Source organism: Coffea arabica, chromosome 1e (genome assembly GCF_036785885.1).
Source record: "Coffea arabica cultivar ET-39 chromosome 1e, Coffea Arabica ET-39 HiFi, whole genome shotgun sequence".
NCBI lineage: Eukaryota > Viridiplantae > Streptophyta > Magnoliopsida > Gentianales > Rubiaceae > Coffea > Coffea arabica.
The window spans coordinates 7,211,370-7,231,611 of NC_092311.1; the positions used below are offsets into that span (position 1 = coordinate 7,211,370).

General features: G+C 33.7%; 2 non-coding genes across 2 annotated transcripts; both read left to right on the top strand.

Moving 5' to 3' along the window:
• The first annotated feature begins 3,936 nt into the window (after positions 1-3,936).
• On the top strand, positions 3,937-4,097 carry LOC113687339 (U1 spliceosomal RNA). The gene has a single exon (XR_003447741.1). It is a non-coding gene; the product is annotated as a U1 spliceosomal RNA (small nuclear RNA).
• Positions 4,098-6,798: 2,701 nt separating this feature from the next.
• On the top strand, positions 6,799-6,959 carry LOC113743898 (U1 spliceosomal RNA). The gene has a single exon (XR_003461230.2). It is a non-coding gene; the product is annotated as a U1 spliceosomal RNA (small nuclear RNA).
• Positions 6,960-20,242: the final 13,283 nt, after the last annotated feature.

Sequence of the window (20,242 nt, forward strand, 5' to 3'; positions counted from 1 at the left end):
ATTTAATTTAAATAAATCTTGACTAAATAAATTAAATAAATTTTCTTTGTCTACAGAGGGATAGTTGGAGAGCTTGGCCAAGAATGGTGGAAAGGGAAAAGCTCTTGTGTGATTGGCTAAAGGAGTGAACAAAGCCAAGAAACATAGCTTGTTTACTAACATCTTTGCTACTAGTTTCATTTCTTTTTCGTAGGTTAAGCAAGAGGCCATGAACATGTGTGATTACTGTCCGATCTCACTCTTTCTTGTTGTTATGTCTTTTCGTGAAGATGGAGACTATCGGGCTGATCGTGTGCCGAATCAGCTTGTGTACTTTGCAAGCTTATTCAAGTTTGAAGGGTTTGGTTTCATGAGATACACCTCGTACCATTTTGAAGACCCTTATCTAATGGAAACTAATGGTGCCACTTCGGGTACTCTTACACCAGCCATCACTGATTGCTTGTTTTCATGTGAAGAATTAGATTTGGTGGGTCATGATTTGTGGCTGGTTCGTGCAATTCAAGGAGCTAAATGAGGTCTTTTCAGGCATTGCCATTGGTGGTTTTCGTTTTGGATGGCATCTTGGCTCGTGATCATAACAAGGCTGACCCGTCGGCATGTAACTCTCTTTGTCATCATTTGCGTTTTGATTTGTGGACAAATCGCTTACAAGAAGAGGGGAATGATGCGGTAGCTAGCTGCCAAAGAAGTCAAGCAAGTCATTGAACCACAACACTAGTTAATATTTTAGTTTCTTGGGTCAAGTGTGTTAGTGCCATTTGCTTAAACAAATTCCGGCAACTTTGGTTTGTTTAAGTTGAGTCGTTTAGTTAAATAAAATGGTTAAAGGTCATGTTAATAATAGTAAACACTATTAGAGTTAGTTGGCCAAACTAGAGTTACTTCTTGGTAGTTAATGTTTAGTTCCGTGAGTTCTAGTATGGTTAGGAATCTTGAATCTTGACTCTTGTAAAGGCTATAAAAGCCGTGGTTGTTTACGTTTTTTTTAGGGTAAAATACCAAAAAACTCCCTGTGGTTTGATAAATGTTCAATTTAACTCTCTCTAGTTTGAAAACCTACACTATAACTCCCTGTGGTGTTGACTAAATTGAAAATTGGACAGAAATTAAAGTATCCAATCTAACGGTTGTGTGTGAAATGTCAATATTGCCCATACTATATGTAAGATGCTTTTCATTCAATTTTCAATTTAGTCGAAATTACAGGGAGTTATAGTGTAATTTTTTAAACTAGAAGGAATTAAATTGAACATTCAACAAACCATACGGCATTCACTTATATAGGAGCAATATTGATATTTCACGTATAACCGTTAGATTGGATGTTTTCCATCCAATTTCAAATTAGTTGAAACCACAGGGAGTTATAGTATAGGTTTCCAAACCAGATGAAGTTAAATTAAACATTTAGTAAACCACAAGGAGTTTTTTGGTATTTTACCCTTTTTTTTTTTAAAAAAAAAGCTAAATAAGAATTAAGAAATTTTCAGATTTAGTTTCTTTGTGTGAAACATTCTCTAAAGCTTGTGAAAGCCATTATTGAGCATCATAGAGTTAACTCTAGGTGATCATCGACTTTTCAATCAAGCAATGTACTTGATTGTGATGTCGTTCTATTTTCAAATCGTTCTCGTGCTACTTTGATTCTAGTCTCATCAGGGGTCTAGAAATCATATCATAACCTGCATATCTAAGTATATTACCAAATTGAGTTTTAAATCCTATTACCAAACCCTCTCACTTGTTGGTTGGATTACCCATCCAGTACCCTCTATCCACTAAACTCAATAGTTCGAAAAATGAAAATTAACCTTTATAAAACTAAAATCAATGCATACATCATGTTAAATTAACACATTATATTGAGTTTTAAATTTGGGTAAAGCCATCAAACTTGTATGAAAAAAATCCAACATTTAATGAAGGGTTAAATCAATATTCTTTTGTTTTTAATCATAATTGTCTTCATTTGTGTTAGGTTAGAGTTGTATCTAATTGTGTTATAAAATTATGAAACGTGTTATTGAATTATAAAATTGCAACTTGTATATACAGGTTCCAGGTTCGAGACATCCCACTTACACTAATATATATATGTATATATATATATATATGAGGTAATATGGATCTGGTATCAGATTTTTAGGATCCTTTTAACAAACCTCATCGGGTTACCCGTTGATAACTTCTCATCAAGACCAAATCCTAATGGATAATCAATCGGTTGTACAATCAGATTAACCATCGGGCCGAATAATGGGTTGGATTAACTATTAGGTCGAATACCCACGGGTGTTGAATTTCACCCGACCCATTGTTATCTCTATATACACGTAGACACATAAATCATATCTTTATAAGAAAAGCAGTAACTAATGTAAACTAAAGGACACATGTTGTGATCTTCGAGTAAATTCCTAAAAAAGTTTGTGTAATCTAAAAGACACAGCCTCTAATTTTTTGAATAAATTCCCAAAAAGTGGGACTTTTTTAAAAATATTCTCAAAGGGTGGTATTTTTCAGTTCTCTTCCTAAAGTGTAAAAAGTGCATTTAGTGAACCAATATTTCCATAAAAAACACACTTACATTACACCTTTTTTAAAAAAAATTTGTCTAGGCATTTATTTCTTAAACACACATCCACTAAATTCGTTTTATAAACAACTCATTCGCCAATTACATTGTTTCAAAACTTCCACTGTCTGCAAGCGTCTAGTTGCAACGGTTATCTGGTGATTGTTTTGAAGCTTTGTACGCAAACAAACAAGTTTTATACACATTCATTGCTATTAGGGCTTTGTACACGCACAAAGCAATTTTATACAACACTTGCTGAATCGCAGCACATACTGATTGCAATTAGAGCTTCTAATGAGCGGAGTTGAGTCGGGCTAACTATTTCGTTTGAGCTTTGTCCAAATTTATATCAAAACCATGAATATTGAATTCATTATTTGCTAGTCAAATTTAGATAATTATGCCAATTATTGGAAAGTAGAAATCCATTAAGTCCCTATCTATTCCGCAGAAAACAACTTAAAACAGTAAAATGATAGAAGTCGTTGGTTTAGTCTTCATTCCATTATTTGTGGTTAGTAGTTGTAACGTTGTATTTTTGTAATCCATACGTTTAGATCCCTCCAATGTTATTACATCATATCAGAAAGAAGAAAGGAAAAAAAGACAATGCTCGAATTTGCCTTTTTTAATTATTTGTTTAGTGTGCTGTGTACCCTTTTCTTGTTTTTAATAAAAAATGCATTTAGTATGGATAATACCCAATAAATAAGGAAAGATCAATCATCCTCTCCAGAACATGTAAGAAATTTTGAAATGAGAGGCAAACGACAGAGTTCGAGTGATACGAGGGGAGGGAGTGTAAGCGTGAGGTCTCGAGTTTGAGTCCTCTTGCTTACACTTAAAAAAAAAAAAAAACATGACATAAAAAGCACAAGATGATGGCCTAAACAAAAGCCCCTAATAAGAAAGGAAGAAAAAAATTGTCAAGAGTCTGAATTAAATTCACAATTCAAGAGAAGTTTTTCCCATTCTACATAATTAGTTAATATCATTTTTCAAAGTTTCTAGTATATTCGAGAACTAAAAAAAGAAGAAGATAAAATTCCACTTATACAGGAGTTTGAAGTTAAGTATATTCCTTTTTCAATCTCCAACATTTTTGGTTATACTTCCTAATTCCTATTCGGATTCTACTTTCTATTCTAAACGTATAACAAATGGACAGAAATGGTGATGACTAATGACGGGTTACTTACTGGCTTCCTAATTCCTATTCGGATTCTACTTTCTATTCTAAACGTATAACAAATGGACAGAAATGGTGATGACTAATGACGGGTTACTTACTGGCTTCCTTTTTCCCGCATCAGAAGCGTCGAGAGAAAGAAGGACACACAAAGGCAACTAAAAACATACTTACCTGCATGGGGTTGATGGGCGATCAAGTAGGCTCATGGCTTGGGCAGGTGATGTCCATTGCACTTTGGAGGGGTGCCTCCCTATGGCCTCCCCAAGTGGTAGAGGCAACGTCGTAATTTGCTGCAGCGGAGGCCTGTGTTCACGCGGCCCTGCCCAATCTTCTATGGAACAAATCTTTAGTATATCAGCAGCACATTTAGAATATGTGTCTGATGGTAAATATTTGTGTATAAGATCAATTTATGCTGTTTTGAATTGTTTCTGAGAGGTAGAGATATATTTTTGGTTAAAGGAAATTGCCAAATTGTGTTTATCCATGTCTCATCACAAAGGAAATTGGCAGATAATTTGTTGATCCATCCATGTCTTTGTAACTCAACACGAGCAAAAGTCAGTCTGATATTAGGATAAATTATAAAAGTTCAACTTTGTCCCAGTTTGTGTAGGTATAGAATGGACGAGTATTTCATGTTTTGTTCAAAGCTTGTTTGAGCTTGTTTGAAAATTTTACGACCTAAAATTTTTATTTGATCTCATATCCTTTAACATACACACCTATGTTTGAACTCAAGTTTGAACCGGGCTCAAATATGTTGAGCTTTTGCATATTTATTCTGTTACAAAATCAAACTTTTCAATCTATTTATTATAATCAAACTTTGTTTTGATTTGTTAACAACCCTAATTGTGATGCATAACAAGGCACTTCCATGTTTTAATTCTTAATTTGCTAGTCCAATTTAAACCACCAATTACGTCAATAATTGGAAAGTATCCATTCCTTTGGTTCGTATTTAGTACAGAACAACATAGTGTTTGTAAAATGATAAAAAGTGGTTGATTTTGTCTTTCTTTTCCATTTTATTTTTGGTGGAAAAGTATCTTTTATTTTGACATGTTAACAGCTCTAGTCGTGATGCGTAGTAACACATTTTCATGTTTTAATTCTTAATTTTCTCTTCCAATTTAGACCATCAATTACGTCAGTAATTGGAAATTAGCCATTCCTATAGTCTTTTGTAAAACGACACTTAATTTATTGGATTTTTCCAAAGTGGTTGATTTTTTCTTTCCTTTCCATTTTATTTTTGGTGGAACAGTGTCTTTCATCTTTTTTTTTTCTCCGAAAGATATTGAGATTTTATTAAAAACAAAAGGCACCAGATTACTACAAAAACTTCCTCAAAATACAAGTGCCTTTCATCTTTGCATCTCTATTTGTTTAACTTTACCTGGTTTTAAAAAGCGGTTGATTCTTGGAGACTAGTAGTCCTTGCATGTGGCTGGTATTTCAGTCCATCAACTTTGAGAGAATTAACTTCAAATTTAATTGCAGAGAGTTACTTGCGGACTAAAGGCTGGAGAATAACATAAAGTTGATCATGTTCCTAGGAAGGCAAATCCCTATTATAATTGTTTAACCAATGAAGTTCCGAGAGACTCTTTTTCTTCTTGATTTTTCTTTAATTTTTTCATTCTAGTAGAAAATTTTGTTGCGGACCAAAGCTTAAGAAAAACTTGCCCTAAATCCGCAAAGTACACATTGCTGAATTTGTTGCAAATTACTTTTCAAAATATCATTATAGCTCTTGATTTTTGTAGAACAAGGAAACCAAGTCAAGAAGTATCTGTTTAATTTGTACTAGTTTTGTTGAGATAAACTCTTTTTAGTAGTTTTCTTATTTTAGGAATTGGTATATTGATTGCTATTTAATGAGTAGTTTAATTTATTTACTAAGGTAAGTTTGATAAAACTAATATTTGGATTTTACAGTCTAATACTTGAAATTTGAATCTATTAAGTTATTGAATTATAAATATTAAATTCTAACATCGGAGCATATTTTGCAAGTTTTACTTACATAGCTCAGATCCACTTAATTAATTAAGATTTATTTTATTTTTTGTTATCAAACACGTCTAAACACGTTAAAATCTAAATTCATTAAGTTTAAATGATGAATTAGGTTGTCAAAAAGGATTTGAGTCTAATAGGCTACGTACACAACACTTGCTCGAATATTTTTCTTAGAGAGTCTAATAGAGTCTTCGATTTTATATTATTTTAGATATTTACATTATTTTGAATTGTTTAATCTCTCTGCCAAAGATAACTTTGGGTGATTGTTTCCTCTCAATTCTATGAACCTATTACAACGCCAAAAATTTAATTTCTACAACGTCCAAGCAAATTCATCCAACTCATCTGGCAATAATAATTGCATTATCAGGGCAACTCCAAAAAGAATTGCTGGCGACAAAAGAAATATAAATACTGTAGTTACTTATTAAAAAAGAGTAAATCTTATATACACTGATAATGTATATACTATCATCGTTTGATTCACGAAATGTGTGTAAAAGTTAAATTTCAAATTCAAATTTTACATAATTGTTATTCATTCAACGCTGACAGTATATGCACTGTCAGTGTAGAAAAGATTAATTCAACGCTGACAGTGCATATACTGTCAGTGTAAAAAAGAATAATTCATTAAAAAATAGCCAAAAAAAAAAGATAAAAAAATCCACCATATCAAATTGCAATATTGGTTAGTAGAAAAGAATAATTCATTAAAAAATAGCCAAAAAAAAAAGATAAAAAAATCCACCATATCAAATTGCAATATTGGTTATTTATTCATTTGTTTTTTTATTGCGGGTTGGAGTCTTTTTTTTACTATAGGGGAAGATCTCGCAATTTGATAGGAAACACCATAAAACCGAATCCCAATAGGCAAAGACAACGGAGATATAATCAAACATGCTCGTTCCCAAGTTCCCACATCGAAGAAACAAAGAGGTAAGGCGGCTCGAGTACTCTTATAAAATGCTATGCTTTGACAACGTAAAACATACTTACCTGGACGGGGTCGATGGGCGATCAAGAAGGCTCATGGCTTAGGTTGGTGACCTCCATTGCACTTGGGAGGGGTGCCTGCCAATGGTCTCCCCAAGTGGGAGAGCCAACGTCATAATTTGTGGCAGTGGGGGCCTGCGTTCGCGCGGCCCCTGCCCATCTCTAGTTGTTAAATCTTCTCTGGTTTTGGTCGTATTCCTCTTTGGTTCCACAGCAATGAAAGTGTGAAACTTTTGTTTTTGCTGTAGAAAGGTATGATATAGTCTCAAGTTTGATCTGCATTATGTTTATAGGCATGGAAATCATATTCACGTGCATCACAGTAATGTTCAGCTAAAGATGTGAGAAAGGAAGAGGAAAATAGCTTTCTTATTATGGTGATATGGGAAATTTGGCAACAAAATGATGGGAAGTAATAACTAGGAAATAATATTACGTAAATAGTCTAAAAGTGATTAAAAGGATAGACACCAAACTCGATTTGGGACAACACTGTAATTGTAGACGGATTACGCAAAATTGATTTATAATCCCTTATAAAACATTAAGTTTTAGGCTGCGGATTAGAATTTACCCGTCAAAATACTAGTGTGTGTGTGTGTCTATATATATATATATAGATGTGTGTGTGTATATATAATGGTTTAACTGTTTCGAAATTAATTGCATTATACGACCGATAAATTAGCCATCCTGGAATTAAATTTTCTTGTTCCCATTCCTATTTCTTAAATCTCATTTCTTCTATTATAAAATTTTTTAAAAAAATTAGATTATATGACCCGATTTTAGGCAAAAAATTTAACTACTATAAAAACTGAGGCAATTTGTGTAGTGCAATATTTCTCAATTCATTTAGCTTCTTGGAAGCTTACTTTATCAATTTATTATCATTATTGTTGTGATCATCGTCATCATCATGATTATTGTTATGCTTATTATTATTGTTACTATTATTAATTGCTATTATTATCATTATTACTATTGTTATCATCTTCATCATTATGTTTTATTCATAGAAAATTCTTTGGTCTCTTTAGATATTATGCCCTCAATACTTGTCCTTCAATGATGATATTGGTTTAGATTTACCATTTTTAAACTTGTTAGTGTGTAATAGTCAAGAATACTCATTGCACCATCCAACGGTGGATTTAACTCGAGGATACAATATCCAAAATGGAATTTAGAATCTCCCTATAATTAATAGGTTTTGAGGTTTGATAACCGCTAGTTTGTGATTTTTTTGAATGTGTTTCACATTATTTTTTAGTCAATTTGTAAGGTTAAATGGTGTAAGTTGTCCATTTTTGTCACTAATTTGCACCTTGAGTTGATAGATGAATTTGTTGTGATTTTGTCATTTTAGTTGCAAAATCTGTTTGTTTTTGTAGGTAAAATGATTAAACTCAATTGGAAGTGAAATGGTGATTTAAAGCGAGGATTAGAAGTTTGAGAAGTCACAAGAATATATAAAAGAAAAGGTGCAATTCAAGGATGAAAAGCAAAAAAAAAAAAAAAAAAAGACTGTGGTTTTTCCTAGGGATTGTTGGCAGAAACTTCGTTTCGCAGTGAAAATCAAAGAAACACATGATCTGCATAATCCCTGAGAGAATCCCTCGAGGGATTGGTTCGAGGGATTCCTGGCAGCTGGAAGTTGCCAACTTGCATAATTTTTGTTTCTTTTTCCATCTTTGACAAAACCAAAAGGCACAACTTGTACCAACTTTTGGTGGTTCTAGGAGCTTCTTTTTTTGACATTTTGGCTCCAATAAGTCAAGACCAAGAATATATGCTACCAAGTTCTTCTAGTTTTGGGAGTTTTTTTAGTTTAAGTTAGCTTGAGAAAAGGGAGAGAGTTTGGAAAAAGAAGAACAACCAATGGGTTGTGTCTTGAGGCAAGACACAAACCTTAACAAATGTAACTCTATTTGTTTTCTATTGTTTAGTGTAGGTTAGTGTGGTATAATCTAGTTGTGGTTATCCATTCTTGTAGTAGTTCAACAAGAAGGACAAGGGAGATGAAGAAGGAGAGGCTCAAGAAGCTCCAGTGACAAGGGTTCTCTTCTCTCCATTTTTTCTTTGTATTGAACTTTAAATATGTTAATGAAAGATTTGGATATTGTTTTTATGATGTTGATTTAAAATATGTGCCTTGGGTATTTGGTTGAGCTTTCTATGATTGGTTGGTTTTGATTTCTTGGCTAATTGATGTTATTATCTTGTTTGAGTTATTTAGCATTTTTGCTCTTATAATCATGATTAACTGACCATTGATTATGATCATCTCAATGTGTTAGATTTGCAATGAGAATTGGAATTTGACACTAGTTTATAGTAGTGTTAAACCTAGGGAGCATACTCATGAAAGTAGAGGTACACCTTTGTGGCTTTTGTGGCTTTGTCCCATGTAATTTCATAGAAATTAATGAACTTGTAGTTGATTTCATAACCATGAAAGTAGGTATGAATTAACTATAGGTATAGTTGGTACATCGGTGAAAGAGGATATTACGTATATTAGGAAATTACGTTATAATTTAACCGAGGTTTTGGTACTCATTTGGTTAAGGAGTTGCATTAGCATGAATAGGTAGGGATTCCATTACCCAAGGAACTTTTATTTGTATTTGTCTATCCCTTTATAGCTTAGTTCATTCATTTTAATTTGTTGACAGTCTAAATAATAGAGAAGTTTTAGTAGTGCCGTTAGTTGTCCATCTTCCTTGTAGGTCGACCTATAATACTCTATACTCGCTTACGACCCGTATACTTGCGAAAAATCGCATGTGTGGTATTTAGAAATTTATAAATATAAAACTTGACTATAAATTGAGATTAACTATTATATGCATACCCCACACTCGTCAAGGTCCTTTAAGAGTCGATAACCGTTAATTATTCATATAGTGTTATGAATAGACGGACATGTAGGATTGTAAGTAGGGAAATGATAAGTATATCTTCTACGTATTTTTAGCATGTTTTATTAATTAGTTTTGGTGTATTTTAATTAGTTTTATAGCTAATTAGCTAAGTTTCTAGTGAAAATATGCATTTTGTGGTTTAAAGTATAAAAATTGCATTTATATGGATTTTAATTGTGAAAATTTCATGTTTTGTAGGTTTAATGATTCAGTCATCAAATGGCATGAATTGAAAAGATAATTGGATGATTGATGATGGTTTGAAGTGATTTAAAGCAGACATGACGTGCACAATATTCAACGGATGAAATGCAAATTTTTCAGTTTTGACACCTTGTGGTATTTCGGTTATATCTTGCGCTATATGCATCAGATTGAGGTGATTCTTGAATAATTTTGAAGCTAAGAGATAGATATACATTTGGTATGAGACATAGAATTCCAGTTCAGTCAATTTCCTAATCAAAAAGTCAAAAAACAGAAGTACATTTTCATGGTCAAAAGCTAAAATAGAGTTTTGACCAGTTATGGGTATTTTGGTCATTTCTCGGTCCACAGAGTTCCAAATTGGATGATTCTTCATGCATTGGGAAGCTAAATCAAAGTGCTACAACTTTCATGTTTTATGCAAGAGCTAATTCAGCTTCTAGCATCAAGAAAATATCAGTTAAAATTGGACCAAAAATAGAGCAAGGATGAATTCTGCCCAGAAAGTGCAAACCTGCAAAGGAGAAAAGATGGAGTGCAATATGCGACCTAAGGCTGCATTTTCAAGGTCATGTATTCATCATTTTCAGCTGTAACTTGCTCTACAACTTGTTCTTTGTTCACACAACTTTCCAGCTCAATTCCAGCAAGCAAATTCGGCTGTATATGACCAACAAGAGTGTGGAAAGTTGGAGAAACAACTCATGGGAGTTTCAAGAGTCAAAAATGACAACTAGAAACAACTCATCTGGCTCTTGAATTCCTCTATAAATAGCAGCCTTTGGAAACCATTTTGCCAACTTTGGAAGGCTAGAGAAACTCACGAAAAATGTAGTCTTCACTAGAATTTCCTTAGTTTATTAGTTAGAGTAGTATAGTATAGGTAGTGTAGTTTATTCATCTTGTATTTGTAGTTAGATTTGGATGAAGATTGAGGAGCAAAGACGGAGAGTTTGAAGCTCATGTGACAAGGGTGTCTTCTCTCTTATCACTTTCTTTTTTGTATTTGATTTCATGTTTAACTATAATACAAGTTTGGCGTTTGTTTTCACGTTTAGTTAAAGTTTATGCTTAGAGTTTTGGATGAATTTTCTATATCTTATTAGTGATATTTACTTGGTTATTTGATGATATTATTTTGAATAAGTGTGAGAACCCGTAATTTCCCTAATAATTTGCCTAGGGTTTTTCCCCTTTAATTGCATGTTTTCTGCATTTTCTGGCTTAGGAAAATTTTCTTGGTGGATTTTATGAGTAAGTATAGTTTTTAGATGATTTTTCTAGCATTGGGTAGTTTTTGAAAAAATTACGGATCGATTATGGACGTGGGCCCCACTAGTGCGAAAAGTTCGAAAAAATTCGGCCGATAAGGTTAAGTTTTGGATACTGGTTGAAATTTATCAGGTGTTAAGAGATAAGTAGAGGAGGTGAAGTGATTGATGTGAGAGGAAACAAAAGGATAGAAATGCATTTAATGGAGTGACAAGTGTCACACTTCCATTGGTTGAAGCCTAAGACAACTATTTACCTTTTTGACCTTTCTTACCCTTGGATCAAATATCTCAAAAATTGACTAAAAATTCACTCTTTCTTTCTCCATGTTGGGCGGCCACCTTAAGCTCAAGAAGGAAGAAAACTCTTCAAAGAAAAACTCTCCATCTAGTGCAAATCATCCAAACCAAGTGCTTAAATTTGTTTCTTCTCCATAAAATCCCTCCATTTGGTGCTAGTAAGTGTTTTTGTGGAAGTGTCCAAGGAAGCTAAGGTGTCCTACAACTCCTTCTCTCTTGTTTACTAGGTAAGTGGTGATTGAACTTCCTCCTACACTTAATGATGCTTAATTTGTGCCTAGTGGTGGCTAAAGTGCTGAAATTTGTGGTTTGTTTCTTGGTTTGGGATGAATTGGTGAAGTTTTTATTTTATTGAGGAATTTTCTGGTTTAATGTGATCATGATGTTGTGGTTATTTATGATGGTTGGTAATGAGGGGTAATGACTCTTGTAGGTGTAAATGATGGGTAATTGCAACCAATTTTGGGTTTGGAAGGAATTTGAGGAAGTTAGGGTTTCATAACCCCCTTTTCTGTCCGGTTTTGTATCATATGGTTATAGGCCGAATTGGCCTTTGCTTAAAACATGAAAGTTGTGGGTATTGATGTGTTTGAGGTGCCTGTAAAATTTCAGGTCATTTGGAGTAGTGTAGAGTGAGAAATGTCGATTTTACTGTTGCTGTTCTGGGTTGATCAGAATGTGCGAACTGCGTCTGAAATGGGTTGTTTTGACTGGTATTGCTTTGGATTTGGATGTTGATGTCTTCTGATGAAATGTAGCTTGATGGCCTAGCTATCATATGCCTTTGGAATTTCTACATTTGGACCTGTATAGACTGAGTTGTACTGATTACAGCATAGTGTGATTTGTAAACCTGCAATTACGATTCTGGTTTGGTATTCTGCATATTTGACCTAGTTGTGCTAGGATTTGGACTGAGTGGCCTTCTACATTGTTGTAGCCCTGTCTTTTAGCTTCGAGATGGTGGGTCTTGCACCCTCATCCGATAAACGTAGCGCATTTTGTACCATTACCGCATAATGAGGACGAAAACTGTTTTTTTGTTAAGGTCAAGTTAGTGCATTGCTGAAATTTCTGGTTATCTATGCTACTTGTCTATGCATATGAAACCCTATTGGGGTTGTGGTTGGCATGGCTTTATGACTCGTTATCGAGTCTCATGGTATTTGTTTACGTGTTCTAGGGCGTGACGTTAGTGCACGACGTACTTTGGACGACGGTGCATGAAACCTCACCTACGTGAGTGGTGAGTATACTACTCACTTGGATGCTTATAATGTGGCTTTGCTATATGTGATTGTGATGCCTTGAAGGCTTGTTTGGCTATTGGAAATGATTAGGGTGAGGGTGTACTTGACCGCCCTCATTCCTTTTATTCCTGTGAATGACTGTTTACCGTTTCACTGTATTACTGTACTTGCTATATGAGTTATTGGATTCCATTCATGGGAAATTGTTTGGGTGTCGGTTGGACGAGTATCCAACGGCCCTACTGTACTACTGAGCTCGACCCCGTTGGTGGTCAATTGAATCGAGCCAGCGAGGGCTTGGTCGTGAAAATTGACTAGCCACGGGGACTGAAATGGGAATCTTGTGGTAATGAGACCATTGGTTCCGGTGTACTCGAGTATCACCTAAATCTACTGCTTGGAGTGCGGGCCCGGTTGGGGTATGTTGGGTGGAAGGAATGGAAGTGAAGTGAAGTCTACGGTTTGGTACTTTTAACATTGACGGAGGGTCAATGAGGTTGGATCAAGAATGTAAGCGTGGAAATGGGCTCTTGAGAGCCGTCCGTATCCTTTTACCGATTTGTTTTACTTCGTATTTGTATACTTGAAATGAACGGTTATGCTTAAGTGATCTTTGTTGATTATGTGATAGTTGCTCACTGAGCTTTAGCTCACTCCGTTCCATTTGTTTTCCTTACAGGAAAATGATCACTTTTGGAAGATCATACTTGTTGGTTGCCAAATTGAGCCATGTATATGTCTATTTTGAATAGCTCTTTGCATGAAACCCTAATGTGTATTGGGTTCATCTTTTGATTGGCAAACCGAACATGTGTATCCATGATGAATAGTTTTTGACATGCCAATTTGGTTGTAAATGGTGAATTGAAATGTATTAATGTTTGGTGGGATTTCGGATTCTACTATTCCAGGCATTGTTCATCGTTTTCGTTTTTTTTATTATTTTGTTATTTTGGTTCTTGTGGCTTGTTCGAGCGCGCTTTTACTTTTCCGAAACGTTTTAGATCGCGTGTTACTGCTCGTTAGTCCTGGCGAGAGATGGGCAGGCAGTCCGCTAACCCCTTTGGTTCGCCTTAGGGGAAGATGGGGCTGTCACAATAAGTCATTTATAACTTTTGCTTTTCTAATCATGATTAACCGGCATTAGTTGTGATTATCTAAAGGTGTTAAGTTTGCAATGAGAATTGGAGTTTAACACTAGTCCAAGAAAGTGATAAACTTAGAGAATTTACTCACGAGAGTAGAGGAGCACCTTTGAAGCTTTACTGACTTGTTTCATGTAATTTCATAGAAGAAATGAGTTTGTAGTTAATTTCATAACCACGAGAGTATGTATGGTTTAATTATAACTATAGTTGATTCACTACGAGAGTAGGTTTCACATACATTAGGAAATTATGCCATAACTAGTCAAAATAATAGCATTCACTTAACCAGTAACTTCATTTGCAAGAGTAGTAAGGAATTTCATACCTCTAGAAGCTTTGTATTGTATTTTCGTTACTTTCATAGTGTAGATTTAATTTCTTGTACTTGTGATAGTCTAAATAATAAAGGAGTTCGAAAACCATCGGTAATTGACAATCTTCTCTATGGGTTTGACCCTTAATACCCTATACTCGCTCTTGACTCGTATATTTACGAAAAATCGCATGTGGAGTATTTAGGATTTATAAATATAAAACTTAACTATGGTAAACTAATTGTATATGTATACCCCGCGCTTGTCAAGTTTTTGGCGCCGTTGCCGGGGAAGATTTGTCAATATCGGTGCTAAGAGCAACTTTATTAATTTAAACAATTTTTCTTATTTTTGTTGTTTTTGCTATGTCTTATGTGTTAGATGTCATTTTTAGTGTTTCGTGGGGTCATTTTTTTTGTTTTCTATTTTAGTTTGTGTCTTTTAAGCTATCCTTCTTGACTAATCTTGCTTTTGAGATTGTTTAAAATAATTTTAGGTAATGAGGAAGGTAGGTCAATATGTAGGACAATGCATGAGAGAAGGAAGTTTGGCAATGGATGCTTATTACGTGCAAAGCTCCATGGATAGAGGTAACCAAGAAATTACCAGAAGTATGTCATTCGAAAATGGTTTATGGTGCTTAAAGGCTAAACTTGAGGTTATAACGCTACAAGTTCAATTGGACACCATTATGCATGAAATTGAGCAAAAAAGGAATTTTAATGCTTATAATTCTAATCATATGATTTGTGACTTGTGTGGAGGTTAGCATGCTACTCATACATGTAGGCAAGTACAAAATATGGATTATTTTAATGAATTTGGGCATTACAATTCTTGTTCTAATCAATGCAACTCTAATTGGGGGAATTCTTATGCTTATGGTAGGGATAATCACTGTACTTGTAGTAATTTTTCATGTTTTATGATTACCAACCTGAATGTGTCTAATATGAATCAAAACCATCTTGAGAATTGTCAATAGAAAGGTTAACTAATGATTCTAAATCATCTTGATATCTAGCTATAGAAAAGCTAGCTAATGCAATTTTCGAACGTTTTGCTAGGATTGAGGAAAGGTTAGATGAATTAACTTCTCATTTTAGTAGAATACAAGACCAATTGCATGAGTTGTGTAAAGTTATTTCTTCTAATGATAAGCACTATGACCCTAGCATGAATGGTGAGCATGTTGCAAGTCAAAGTGGATTGCATTTTGATGAAAATGATGAATCTAATGTGTATTTCAATCAGAAAATGTCCATTTCACATGATAGTACCTTTGGAACTAACCTTGAACCTCAAGCGGCGAGCGTTAATGACTCATTTTTCATCCCTCTTGAGGAATGTATTGAGAATATAGGTTTTAAAGGTATTATTCCCCAAGAAAGCCATGTAGACGTTCCTTTGGTGAGTTCTCAAGTGATGCATTTTTAAGGTAATATCTATGAAACACTTGAGTTAGGTAAGCTACTTCCACTTCTCATATCATTAGAACATGTGAATTTTGCTATTAAGCCACCTTTTAATGATCCATCACGACGTAAAATGATGGATTATTCATTAACCAAACCTCCTTGAAAAATGTGGTTCAATATTCGAGCCAATGACTATAAACAAAAGTGCTTGTTGGGAGGCAACCTAATGTTTTGGTAATTTAGGTTAATTTGGAGTGATTTTATACTTAAATTATATGTTTAAGTCGTTTTGTTGTTTTTCATTTGTAGGTTCGGGAATTAGAAGCGAAGGTGACCATTTGAGGAGAAAAAGGCGAAATTTGATCAAGGAACTCAACCTCTCGATTTGAGTAAATGTTGTTTTTGATTCTTTATAAGGGGCTAAAATGCATGTTTTGATCATTTTACATTGCGTGCATTGAAAATTTTGGCAAAAGAATGATCTAGAATGCATTTTGAGTAATTGGGGTACCATGTACAATTTTAAAAAGTTAAGATTTCTGTAAAAATTTGTAGAACAATATGCGATGCTCAGAAATACGCGACTTAAGGTTATGTATTCAAGAACTCGCGCATTGTGTTTTGTACTTTTTCAACAGAAAACGCGATTAAAAGAAAATGCCACTTCAAGTCGCGTTTTCATGAGCCACGTATTTGACGCTGCAATTTTTCAACTGAAAATGCGAGTTTCAATACGCAACCTCAAGCTCGCGTTTTCAAGTCGCGTTTTAGGGTTCCTTTTTAAATAAGCAAAAACGTAGGTTCTATTTCCTTTCTTTCTTTTCTTTCACCTCATGTATTTTCTCATACACTCACACACCCTTCACCAATCTCGTCTTATACATCATATCTTTGCAAGAAATCATCTAACAAACATCATTTGACCTTCATAGAGCCTTTTAACCGATTGAAATTCGCATAAAATATCTCAAAAATCGGATTAAGGCCAGGGTTCTTAATTTCTTAATCCATCAATTGGAGGGTGTTTTTCATAGGGCTTTTTACATCATTAGCATCACCAAACACCACTCTACCAATTTGAGGTAAGGTTCTTGAACTTAACTTGATATTTTCAAATTCACCTTTGCATATCTTTTGAGTTTAATGACATATTTTGAATGGTGAATTTGTGATGTTATTTGTTGGTGTATATGAGTTTATTATGCCTATTTAACGTCTCTAAGCATGTTTAGATGATCAAATGTGGGAATGTGATGATCATACAATGTTTCACTTTATGCATATTCCTATTTTATGATCAATGTGATAATTGGTCTTGGAATGTTGATAAGTATAATTGAATGGTTCAAATTGCTAAAATGCGACTTGTTTATGATGCTTACATGTATACATTCCTTATATGGTGACATTTTAGCCAATTTGATTGCTTAATCTTATATGGAGCATGATTGGATGATGACTTTTGAACATATGAAAAATGTAGCAATTTGTGTGGAATTTTAGGAGGAAAATGTGTGAATTGAACTGATTTATTGTACCTCGTGTAGTTTCTTGTATATTTTCTGTGGGTACATCACCAAAACAAAGGATTGAAGTTACGGGTTACCGTTTTATGTTTATAAATACCTTTATTATCACCTTTGTTTCTCATTTTCAATTCTTAGGTTTCTTACTAACGGTTAGATATGGAGCTCGTGAAGTTTATGGCTTGGATTTAGTACATTTTGGATCAATGGCTTGTAAACTTCATGCTTTGACACTTCAATCGCAACAATATGGGAGTATTACTTTCTTTATCTTGGTTTTCCTTTTTACACATTGAGAACAATGTGCATGTTAAGTGTGGGGGAGGGAAAGCTTGAACTTATTGGAATTGTATGTGATTGATTTGTTGGTTGCAAATATTGGACTTGTGCTTGGAAATGTTATTGTGCTTAAAATTTTTCAAAATTGGGTTTGTTGGCAGGGAGTTTAGTCCATTTATAAGAGGAAACTCTACCAAAAATTTTTCAAAATCTTGTCCAAAATTATAAAATTGCCCCAAAATGTTTCAAATTTTTTCGATTTTATCAAAGGGCAACAAGTTTCATACCATTAGTAAGTTAAATTCCTTCTACTTTTGAGATAAATATATGTGACTTAAAAACTTTTTTTGTCATTTAATTTGGAAATGATTATTATGTAATTATAATTTGCGTATTTATAGGAAAGTATATCATGAAAAGTGGAGAAAATTATACCTAAATTTTGCATGTGTGATAAAGTTTCTTCTCTTTACTTGATTTTGTAAGTTAAGTAATAAATATGGTCAATAATTACAATACTCTTCTCATGAGTATTCTTTTAAGGGAATGATTATTATTTTTACTTAAAAAAAAGAGAGAAAAGAAGAGAAAAGAAAAAAAAAAGAAAAAAAGAAAAGAGAATAAAAGTTGTTCTACTCCAATAGTTCTTGTACTTAGTAACCGGGAGTGCTCATATACAAATATCGACTTTCACGTAAAACGGTACTTGAATTAAGAGTATGTAAGGCAAATTGAGGATGTGAAGTGTTGAGTAACCGGTGATTTTCATTTAAAAATATCTATTTTTGCATAAAAAGACACTTTCACAACTTGAGTAATATATATATACATATATATCTAAATAAATCCCTCTTTAAGATTGAATAAAAGATGATCATGAGTTTAGGAAGCATTTTATTGACCATACAAGTTGCTTGCTTGTGAAATTAGGTAAGGATGAGAAATTGAGTTGAACTAGTTAAAAGTATGGTATAATTGTCTCTTCTTTATTTGATATTATGAGTGCTTGAGGATTAATGAATGATTGTATAATGGTTGTTTACTTTGTTTTGAGGAAATGAAGTTGAATTGTTTACATATATTTATTTTCAAAATGTTGGATGATTGTTGGTTTGTATTTCTTAATTATTTTTAGTATATTTTAATTAGTTTTATCGCTAATTAGCTAAGTTTCTAGTGAAAATATGCATTTTGTGCTTTAAAGTATAAAAATTGAATTTCTATGGATTTTAATGGTGAAAATTTCATATTTTTCTAGGTTTAATGATTCAATCATCAAATGGTATGAATTGAGAAAATAATTGGATGATTGATGATAGTTTGAAGTGATTTAAAAAAGACATGAAGTGCAAAATATTCAAAAGATGAAATGCAAGTTTTTTTATTTTGATATCTTGTGGTATTTCAGCTATATTTTGAGCTACATGAATCAGATTAAGGTGATTCTTGAACCATTTTGAAGCTAAAAGATAGATCTACATTTGGTATGAAGATATAGAAGTCCTGTTCAGTGGTATTCCTGGTCAAAAAGTTGAAAAACAGAAGTACATTTTCATGGTCGAAAGCTGAAACAGAGTTCTAACTAGTCGTGGATATTTTGGTCATTTCTTGGTCCATAGAGCTCCAAATTGGATGATTCTTGATTCACTGGGAAGTAACGCAAAGGGATACAACTTTCATGCTTTGTGCAAGAGCTAGTTCAGCCTCTATCATCAAGAAAATATCAGCTGAAGTTGGACCAAAAACAGAGCAATGATGAATTCTGCCCAGAAAGTGCAAACCTGCAAAGGAGAAAAGGTGAGGTGCAATACGCAACCTAAGTGTTTTCAAGGTCGTGTATTCATCATTTTTAGTTGAAACTTGCTCTGCAACTTGTTCTTTGTTTGCACAACTTTCCAGCTCAATTCCAGCAAGCAAATTCGGCTGTATATGACCAAGAAGAGTGTGGAAAGTTGGAGAAACAACTCATGGGAGTTTTAAGAGTAAAAAATGACAACTAGAAACAACTCATCTGGCTCTTGAATTCCTTCATAAATAGCAGCCTTTGGAGACCATTTTAACAACTTTGGAAGGCTAGAGAAACTCACGAAAAATGCAGTCTTCACTAAAATTTCTTTAGTTCATTAGTTAGAGTAGTATAGTATAGGTAGTGTAGTTTATCCATCTTGTATTTGTAGTTAGATTTGGATGAAGATTGAGGAGCAAAGATGGAGAGTTTGAAGCTCATGTGACAAGAGTGACTTCTCTCCTATCACTTTCTCTTTTGTATTTGATTTCATGTTTAACTATAATACAAGTTTGGTGTTTGTTTTCATATTTAGTTAAAGTTTATGTCTAGAGTTATGGATGGACTTTCTATATCTTGTTAGTGATGTTTACTTGGTTATTTGATGATATTATTTTGAGCAAGTTATTTATCACTTTTGCTTTTCTAATCATAATTAACCAGCCATTAGTTGTGATTATCTAAAGGTGTTCAGTTTGCAATGAGAATTGAAATTTAACACTAGTTCAAGGAAGTGATAAATCTAGGGAGTTCACTCATGAGAGTAGAGGAGCACTTTGTGGCTTTAATGGTTTGTTTCATGTAATTTCATAGAAGAAATGAACTTTTCGTTAATTTCACAACCACGAGAGTAGGTATGCCTTAATTACAAGTATAGTTGATTCGCTACGAGGGTAGGTTTTACATACGTTAGGAAATTACGCCATAACTAGTCAAGATAATAGCATTCACTTAACCAATAACTTCATTTGCAAGAATAGTAAGGAATTCCATATCTCTAGAAGTTTTCTATT